General features: G+C 47.0%; 1 long non-coding RNA gene across 1 annotated transcript; it reads left to right on the forward strand.

The window, feature by feature from the left end:
* The first annotated feature begins 410 nt into the window (after positions 1-410).
* On the forward strand, positions 411-9,133 carry LOC148683775 (uncharacterized). The gene is made up of 2 exons (XR_015946543.1): positions 411-3,515; positions 8,290-9,133. It is a non-coding gene; the product is annotated as an uncharacterized LOC148683775 (long non-coding RNA).
* Positions 9,134-9,429: the final 296 nt, after the last annotated feature.

The raw sequence follows: 9,429 nt of genomic DNA on the forward strand, positions 1-9,429 counted from the left end.
AAAATTAAAAGAAAAATAAATAAAAACGTTTCTGAGCACAGTTCAAAGAGTTGGTGCTGACCTTTAAAGCCCTAAATGGCCTCGGTCCAGTATACCTGAAGGAGCGTCTCCACCCCCATTGTTCTGCCCAGACAATGAGGTCCAGTACCGAGGGCCTTCTGACGGTTCCCTCGTTGTGAGAAGCCAAGTTGCAGGGAACCAGGCAGAGGGCCTTCTCGGTGGTGGTGCCTGCCCTGTGGAACGCCCTCCCATCAGATGTCAAAGAGAAAAACAGCTAGCAGATTTTTAGAAGACATCTGAAGGCAGCCCTGTTTAGGGAGGCTTTTAATGTTTAATTATTTTATTTCATTTTTCTGTTGGAAGCCGCCCAGAGTGGCTGGGGAAACCCAGTCAGATGGGCATGGTATTATTATTATTATTATTATTATTATTATTATTATTATTATTATTATATAATAAGTTGCATTACTGAAATAAATGCACTTTTCAACGATATTCTAATTTTCCGAGTTTCACCTGTAAATATGGGTGCTCCAGAGCAGGCATAGTTTGGGGGTGTACTGGAGGAACAGGAGGACTCTGAATCCTGCAGATCCAAGATCTTCTCTGATCCACTCCCAGCATGCCCCATTCAGGCCTCTACTGGTGTCAGAACACCAATGGCAAAGGAGTTGTGGCAGCAGGAAAGCTTTCCGCAGAAACAATAAATGGAACTTGGGTCACCCTCAGTGTCCGGCCAAATTTCACAGCATGAGAGGTGCCCGCCAAGACTGTTGTGGGTTTCTGAACGCCCCTTAGATTATTGCCATCCCTCTTGAAATATGAAGGGTCTCTGTTTAAGGAGATTGGCATGTATCGGACACTGCGTAATATGTGCAAATTAGTTCCACTAAGAAAGTATTGCATTTAGCATTAAATCTTTAGATAGTTCCTTATTATGTAATTACGTAAAGCTTTCTTTAAATGCTCTTCAGCCAACAGCTGGATTGTGTTTAGGTACACCACTTAGAAATGCAAATAATTCATTTAACACTTTAAATGAATAAATATATAAATGCCTTAAACGAAAGCTCCCGAAGCAGTTCTTGCCCTCCAGTTTACCATCTCAAAGACCCAACAGGAAGGGAAGAGGGACTGAGAGGGAGGAGGTTTCTTAGTTATGGAACTCTTCTAATGGCCAGGTGGGAAGATTTCAAGGAGAGGAGAAGTCAAAATGTTGCTGGTCTTTCAGCAGAGCAGAGACTTTGCAGGCCCATCCATCTCACTCCCCTATAGCTTGAGATGATAGAAAAGTCCTGTAGTGATTGATCAATGATGGCTCCTTCAACATTCAGACCGGCACTTCCTGATACACTCATCAACTGATCGGCAAGTGTGTTTGAACGGAGCTATTACATTTGTGTTTTTCGATGACAGCTGTGTCCCTAAGGTTCTCTTAAGTGCGATGAGTCCCATTCATGGCTTTCCATCTGATTTTGTCCAAGGCAATGACTCAATAGTTGAACTGGAGTTGGCTTTGCTTTTGAATTTTGGTTGATGTAATGTTTATCTTTCTTTCTTTGAATCTTATTTGGGGAGAAAAGAAAAGAAAAGAAAAGTTTGACTTCACGCCAGAGGCACTCTCCATTGTCTCTCGAGACAGATGGATGGCAGCAACCACAAGCTTGGAAGCCCAGGAACCCATTCAGCAAAAGAGAGGAGAGGAGGCTCCCAAATGGCTTGCAACATTTTGAACTAAGTGCACCTCATCATCTAAAGAGGGGGATCCATATAAAGCAGGGGTCGGCAAGGTTTACTTCGCCTGGGCCGGTTCACTCCAGCAGAGATCCCTCCAAGGGCCAGATTCTGTGCATGTGTGAATGCACGTGGCCGTGATTTCCAGCGTCTACGTCTGTGCAGACACAATTTCCGGCACCGCAGAAGTGAGTCCCTGTGCCGTGCTGCGCTGGTTTAGGGTGGCTCAGTTTAGGGGCAGCTTGTGGGCCGGTTAAACGACCCCCGTGAGCTGCTTGTGGCCCATGGGCCTTAGGTTGCCTACCCCTGAGATAAAGCTATTGTGGCTGGAGTCTAACGTTACCAAACTGCACCACTGAGTTCAGTACCTATCAGGGTACATGTGAACTGGGAACGTTGCCCCAATGTGAATGACATCCATTCGTCTATTCACACATACCATTCACCATCATGTACATCATTACCTCATTTCATGTTTAATACACATGCGCAATAAGCACTAGCAATTTCTGCTGATTAAGTTCTGATTCCCATTTATATACTATAAATGGAGTTGGCATCCGTCTGTCTCGAGACACAACCTCTCCAAGGATGAAGTCAAACCTCTGGAGAATCACACCACCAAAGTTATGTCAAAGTGATATTTCGGGCCACCATCTCTGTGAGGGGAACGGGATCTCCTAGCAACTCTCAGCCCCCTTTTCAAACGACAGCTCCCAGGATTCTAGGGGTGGAGGTGGGGAGCCATGGCTGTTAAAGTGGTATAACAGTACTTCAAATGTGAAGCTGGGCCTAGGACAGTGATGGCGAACCTATGACACGCGTCTCAGACATGACACACAGAGCCCTCACTGCTGGCACGTGCCCCATTGGCCCATTTGTGTTGTTGTTGTTGTTGTTGTTGTTGTTGTTGTTGTTGTTGTTGTTGTTTCCCCCCCCCATTTGTTCTCCCGCTCCTCCTCACACTACAGCTTGTCTCTGCTGTTAAAACCCGGAACCTTTTTTGTTGTTGTTGTTGCTGGTAGCCAGAGATTGGTTTTTAACCCTTTCTGTCCTGTTTTTTCCCCTGGCGCTTTGGCAGACTATGATTGGGTGTAACAGCGTTCATTTTTAACCTGTTCTGTGCTGGTTTTTTTTGGCGCTTTGGCAGACTATGCCGGTGCTGCGTGTTAGTTCCAGCGAAGGTATTATTCATCATTTATTTCTGTTGTCTTTCCTCCCAAAAAAGTGCAGCAGCTTTGGGGCATCCCCCACAAAATAGCAAAGCAACTTTTGCACCCCCCAAAAAAACCTCCAAAACTTTGGTCAGCAGCTCCCCCCAAAAAGCTCAACAACTCTGGGCACTTTGTGATAAATAAGGGGTTTTTGGTTTGGTTTGGTTAAATAATTAGTTTTTTGTTTATTAAATACAGTTATATATTACAATTATACATGTTGTTGTTTAGTCGTTTAGTCGTGTCCGACTCTTCGTGACCCCATGGACCATAGCATGCCAGGCACTCCTGTCTTCACAATTATACATATTTGTTATACATATTTGTTATTTAAACTATTTAAATTTGTTATTTAACAATTATACATATTTGTTATTTAAACTATAAATATCACAAAATTATGGTTTTTTTCTTGAAGTGACACACCACTCGAGTTCTGCTCGGTTTTTTGGCGAATTTTGACACACCAAGCCCAAAAGGTTCCCCATCACTGGCCTAGGAGGTATTAGACGTCAACTGACTGCTTGGTGATCTATTTTCTTCCTCTTCCAGGATGTAGAAAGTACGGTAAGTCTGTAACTTACGTTGGGGTTACATTCCAGGGATCGCGCCTAAAGCCGAAATTGCATATCATCAAAACCCATTGGCTTCAATGGTGGGTGGAATTACTCGGAGAGCTCAGTCAGTAAAGCATAAGACTCTTTAATTTCAGGGTTGTAGGTTCGAGCCCCACATTGGGCAAAAAGTTCCTGCTTTGCAGGAGATTGGCTCCTTCCAACTCTACAACTCTATGATTCTATGTCCCCCCCCCAGATCCTCACCCCCCTTTCCACCCCCCCCCTTTGTTTTGTTTTTTGTTCTGTCACACTTGGAAAGATAATTCTGTGTAAATTGCAGAATTCCCCCAGATTCCCCCAATGTTGTTGGCACTCTGTGACCATTGAATCTTTCCTTGCACCATTTTGCCAGCCTACCAACGTTGTACCAGGCTGGCAAGCCCACTGAGGGGAGCACCTGTGGCCTTAAACCCCTTTCAGGAGCATTCTGGGGAGCATTTAGGGTACATGTGTAATTCACAGGGCGCATTAGCCAGCTGTGTTTGGCTTCACTGCTGCCCTGCGTGAACAGAGAATCCTCATTTGACAGAGCTCTGTCGCCTGAACCCCTGGTAAGCAAACAAAAACGAGAGCTTTGGATCAAATCCTGCCTTAGTCCCTTGGGAGGGAAACTCCCAGTGAAAGGATGGGAATTTTCCCCGCCTAAGGACTGTCAGCTTTCAGTAATCCTTGCCTATATCCCACTGTATATTAAGGCAATTTGTCAATATACCGGCTGCCTCTGCGAGTTATAGATCTGTAGAAAAAGCATGCTTTATGCAGACACACTCACGCTTATGCAGAAATGTAAGAAATATAGATATAGATCTATAATCCCCTTTCACATCAAAAGCATCCTGTAATCAGAGGATTAATTGCAGGCTCTAGTAGCATTCGGCATCTTAGAAGCAAGTGCTATGAAGTGAATAACTTGGGATTTTATAGGATAGAGAAGAATAAAGGGGCTCGCTTGGGCTGAAGCGCCCTTTTTTGGATGTGCTCGGCGGCCTTTTTTCACAGTTCCTCTGGTAGGTGGGGCAGAGGACAGGAATTCCCCTCTTCCGCCCTATTTTGGACGGCCCTGATCCTGAGGAATGTGGGGAGGCACCTCTCTTGAAACAGATCCAAACACTTCAACCATTTGGTAGCCACCACCTGCTTCCTTTGCGCTACTTAATCCTTCCTGTGTTTCCCAGGCTTCTCCTCAAATAAACAACAAACAATTCTCTCCCCCCCCCATGCTCCGTATCAGGGGTAGCTAACATGGTGCCCTCTAGCTGTGTTGGAGTACAACTCCCATCATGACTCCCAGCCAGCATGACTAATGGTCAGGGATTATGAGAGTTGTTCCATAATAGGGGTGTGCCTACGGGTGGTGGGCCAGGTTGTCCCCTGCCAAAGGCACACTCTGGCCTTGTGCCCATGAAGCAGTTGTGAGGACTGATGGTCCCCACATTCCCCCCTCTCGTCTTCACTGATGCAGCCCAAAGGAAAGCAGAGCAAGACGTTTGGCACTAGCCTGGCTGCAGGAGTTGCTGGAAGGAGGCGTACAAGGAGCCACCCAAACGTCTTAAGAATATGTGTAGTTTTTACTCCTTAGCCTTTTCTTCTCCCAAAGATGTCCTGCAAGGCAGAGGGTCTGGATTGTTCCTCAGGGCTTAGCCCAGGGTCTCCAAACTAAGGCCCGGAGGAGTAGAATGTGTCCTTTTATTTAAAATGCATCTCTGGGTTATTTGTGGGGCATAGGAATTCATTCATATTTCCCCCCCAAAAAATATAGTCCGGCCCCCCACAAGGTCTGAGAGACAGTAGACCGGCCCCCTGCTGAAAAAGTTTGCTGACCCCTGTTACAACTTCTTTTTATATACATGCGCCCTTTGTTGGGTGGGGTGTCCCCCCAACACTTTGTAAAATCGCTCCTGCCTGCTACTGCCTTCCTCAGACAGGTAGGGCTGGGTGTCTGTATTTAATTACAGCCTGAAAGAGCTCCGTTTAAAAGACAACAGCAAGGTGCTTCATTATCATTAACAGGTTTAGGAATGCCTTGCAGCAAATTGCGAGAACAAAGCCTGGCCATTTGATTTATTCTCTCTCTCTCTCTCCACGCCCCCCCCTTCCCAATTTGGGATGAATAATTGTTTTTTAAAGTCAACTAAGTAATCTTTTGTACTTGATTTAGCAAAGTGTGTTCTAACTGCATTGGATCATTCCACTGTTGACTCATTGTAACATCTTCCCCATGTAAACCACTAAATAAGAATTTCTCGGGACTTATTTCCTTTCGGTTAGTACCTACTGGTCTCAATACTTTTACCTTGAACCGCCTTCCCTGTGGGCTCCATATACAGTATGTGATCTCTTTGTTCTGTTGGCTTAGAACAGGCATCCCCAAACTTCGGCCCTCCAGATGTTTTGGACTACAATTCCCATCACCCCCGACCACTGGTCCTGTTAGCTAGGAATCATGGGAGTTGTAGGCCAAAACATCTGGAGGGCTGAAGATTGGGGATGCCTGGCTTAGAAGCACAAATTTAAATAGCTGGCTTATTAAATGTAACAAGACTGCCTCCATCGCTTTGCCCAAAAAGAGCACCGTACTCTCCAAATATGGCTGCTACTTTGTGTACAGTTAAAAAGGTAAAGGGGACCCCTGACCGTTAGGTCCAGTCGCGGATGACTCTGGGGTTGCGCCGCTCATCTCGCTTTACTGGCCGAGGGAGCCGGTGTACAGCTTCCGGGTCATGTGGCGAGCATGACTAAGCCGCTTCTGGCGAACCAGAGCAGCGCATGGAAACGCTGCTTACCTTCCGGATTGAGAAGGCTATTGGGCTGGATCTGGCCTCCGGGCCTTAAGATACCTACCCATGGACTAGGTGACTCCTCAGGGTCCCTTCCAACTCTGCAATTCTTTGCTTCTATTTGAATAATTAAGTTTTCAACAGGTCCCAGAAGGTAGCGTTGCCATACGTCCGGATATTTTCGGCATTTCAATGGCGGATGTGAAGTCTGGCGCGTGTGTTTCTGAAAAGTGGCAGTTTTTCTGTTTTCAAAAAAAGCTCAACAGCCTCGGGAATTTTGTAGCTTTGGGAATTGTTTGTTTCTAGATCAGGCATCCCCAAACTGTGGCCCTCCAGATGTTTTGACCTACAGCTCCCATGATCCCTAGCTAAGAGGACCAGTGGTCAGGGATGATGGGAATTGTAGTCCAAAACATCTAGAGGGCCAAAGTTTGGGGATGCCTGGTCTAGATTTTCACTTCTTGAAATATGGCAACCCTACAAGAAGCATAGCATGGTTGGGTGTGGTGTAGTGTGGTGTGGTGTGGTTCAGAGCGGTAGACTCGTAATCTGGCGAACCGGGTTCGCTTCCCTGCTCCTCCACATGCAGCTGCTGGGTGACCTTGGGCTAGTCACACTTCTTTGAAGTCTCTCAGCCCCACTCACCTCACAGAGTGTTTGTTGTGGGGGAGGAAGGGAAAGGAGAATGTTAGCCGCTTTGAGACTCCTTTGGGTAGTGATAAAGCGGGATATCAAATCCAAACTGTCACGGTCCGGTCAGCGGGCGGTTGAAGCCCTGGCTGAGGACGTCAGGACCAGAGGCAAGATGGTGGTGTAGAAGCAGGAGCAGGTGCAGGGCTGAGGGTCCAGCAGCAGGCAGTTGCAAAGTCAAGGAGCAAGGCATCGGCAAGGCAAAGGTCCAAGGGTCAAGGATCAAGGCGTCGGCAAGGCGAGGGTCCAAGGAGCAAAGCATCGGCAAGGCAAGGTTCCAGGATCAAGGAGCAAGAGGCCAGATGCAACCAGGCAGGGATAGTGTTGCTGTGGCAAAGAGCTGAAGGGAAATGCTGAGCTTTTATCCCTCCCAGCTCCTGCCACCAGCTGCAGTGAAGTATCAAGTGGCCTCACCTGAGTGGCCACTCCTTGCTTCTCCAGCACAAGCTGACGCAGGCCCTAGTCCTGCAAAGCACTACAGGCCCCAGTCCCTGACTCCTGCCCATACTCCTGACACAAACTCTTCTTCTTCTTGGGTGCCTGCCCCACGTCAGAGGGGAGGTAGTTCCATGAGAGGTGCCTCAACAGATAAGGCTCCCTTCCATAGGTCATCCCCAGATGGGCTTCTGCAGGCTGGGGAACAACCAGGAAGGCCTCAATTTCAGATTTTGCTTACCTCCATCATGAACTGAGTAGGTTTTAGGTGAACTATTTTTTTTCTTATTCACAACCCTCTTTCCGAATAGGTAACGCAGAGATAACAATGCTAGGCTTCCTTATATAACCATTGTAATTATTGAGATAATGCCCATTATCTATGCAGCAGACCCAGCTTCTGTTCCACACTGCATAGCCCAGAGGTTTCATGTACAATGCTTCTGCCCTGTCCATCATATTCAGACGTTTCTGAGGAAGGCTCAAATGACTTGATGCTTATGGAAACTTATGCCTTCAACAGCTACCCATGCATACTGAATGTGTGAAGGAGTTTCTAGAGAGAGCCAGTGTGGTGCAGTGGTTAAGAGCGGTAGACTCATAATCTGGGGAACCGGGTTCGCGTCTCCGCTCCTCCACATGCAGCTGCTGGGTGACCTTGGGCTAGTCACACTTCTCTGAAGTCTCTCAGCCCCACTCACCTCACAGAGTGTTTGTTGTGGGGGAGGAAGGGAAAGGAGAATGTTAGCTGCTTCGAGACTCCTTCGGGTAGTGATAAAGCATGATATCAAATCCAAACTCTTCTTCTTCTTGCTGCTACAGGTTCCTCTCCACCTTCCTTTTGCACTGTTTCAAGAAAAGAATGGGGAGCTTGGCAACCACAGAAACAAGATGGCAGAGGTTGGATTCAGCCCCAGACGCTCTGGTTGCTAACCCCCATTACAGAGAACATAAAATTGTAATGAGGTCAGTTTCGGCAGGTGGATAAGGTAAAGCACCACACTGCAGAATGGTGAGCTTTGCAAAGTGAGGGGGAAATGTAATGGCGCACTTTAGGTAAAAGGTAAAGGACCCCTGGACGGTAATGTTCAGTCAAAGGCGACTATGGGGTTGCGGCGCTCATCTCGCTTTCAGGCCGAGGGAGCTGACGTTTGTCCACAGACAGTAGGGCTGTGACGAGTACCAGAGCGCATGGAAACACCCTCCGCAGCGGTACCTATTTATCTGCTTGCACTGGTGTGCTTTCGAACTGCTAGGTTGGTGGGAGCTGGGACCGAACAACGGGAGCTCACCCCGTCACGGGGATTCAAACCACTGACCTTCCAATCAGCAAGCCCAAGAGGCTCAGTGGTTTAGTTACAGCAACACCTTGGTAGTGCTTTTTCTGGCTAGTTGCAAAAGAACTTCCAGGAAACCAATGTAAAGAACGAGGATGCAGTCAGACTATCTTGTGGGTTTCCTACCCTTTCGGGGGAGGAATGCCCTGTTCCCTTTGAAGACGGATTGATTGTTAAACTGCTCTGGGAGGGGAATAGAGGTTCCTTAAAGACTCGCAGCACCCTTAAGAAATCCCAGCACCCAGAATTCTTTGGGGGCACCCCTAATTGTTTATCACAGTGCTTGAAATGTATGGTGTGAATGTGATCTTACCTTTGTAAAACAAAAACACACACACCAGGAACCAGGGACTCAGCTACATTAGTAAAAAACAACAACCAGATATTTGAATAGTTATAAACACGCAACACCGGATGGCACCAGGGAGCACAAAACCTGTCAATAGCCTTTTTACATAGGGTTCCCCCCCCCCGTTTGCTATAACGATTTAATTTCTGACTTATTTATAGCATTTCTGCCCCTGTGTGTAGATCTACCCCACGTCAGGCTAGGCTAGTGTAAACTGTAAGAGCCAATACATAATAGAAATGAAATCTCTAAACGGTTTGTAGTTTTTAGCCTTGT

This window comes from Zootoca vivipara, chromosome 12, assembly GCF_965207765.1.
Source record: "Zootoca vivipara chromosome 12, rZooViv2.hap1.1, whole genome shotgun sequence".
Classification (NCBI taxonomy): domain Eukaryota; kingdom Metazoa; phylum Chordata; class Lepidosauria; order Squamata; family Lacertidae; genus Zootoca; species Zootoca vivipara.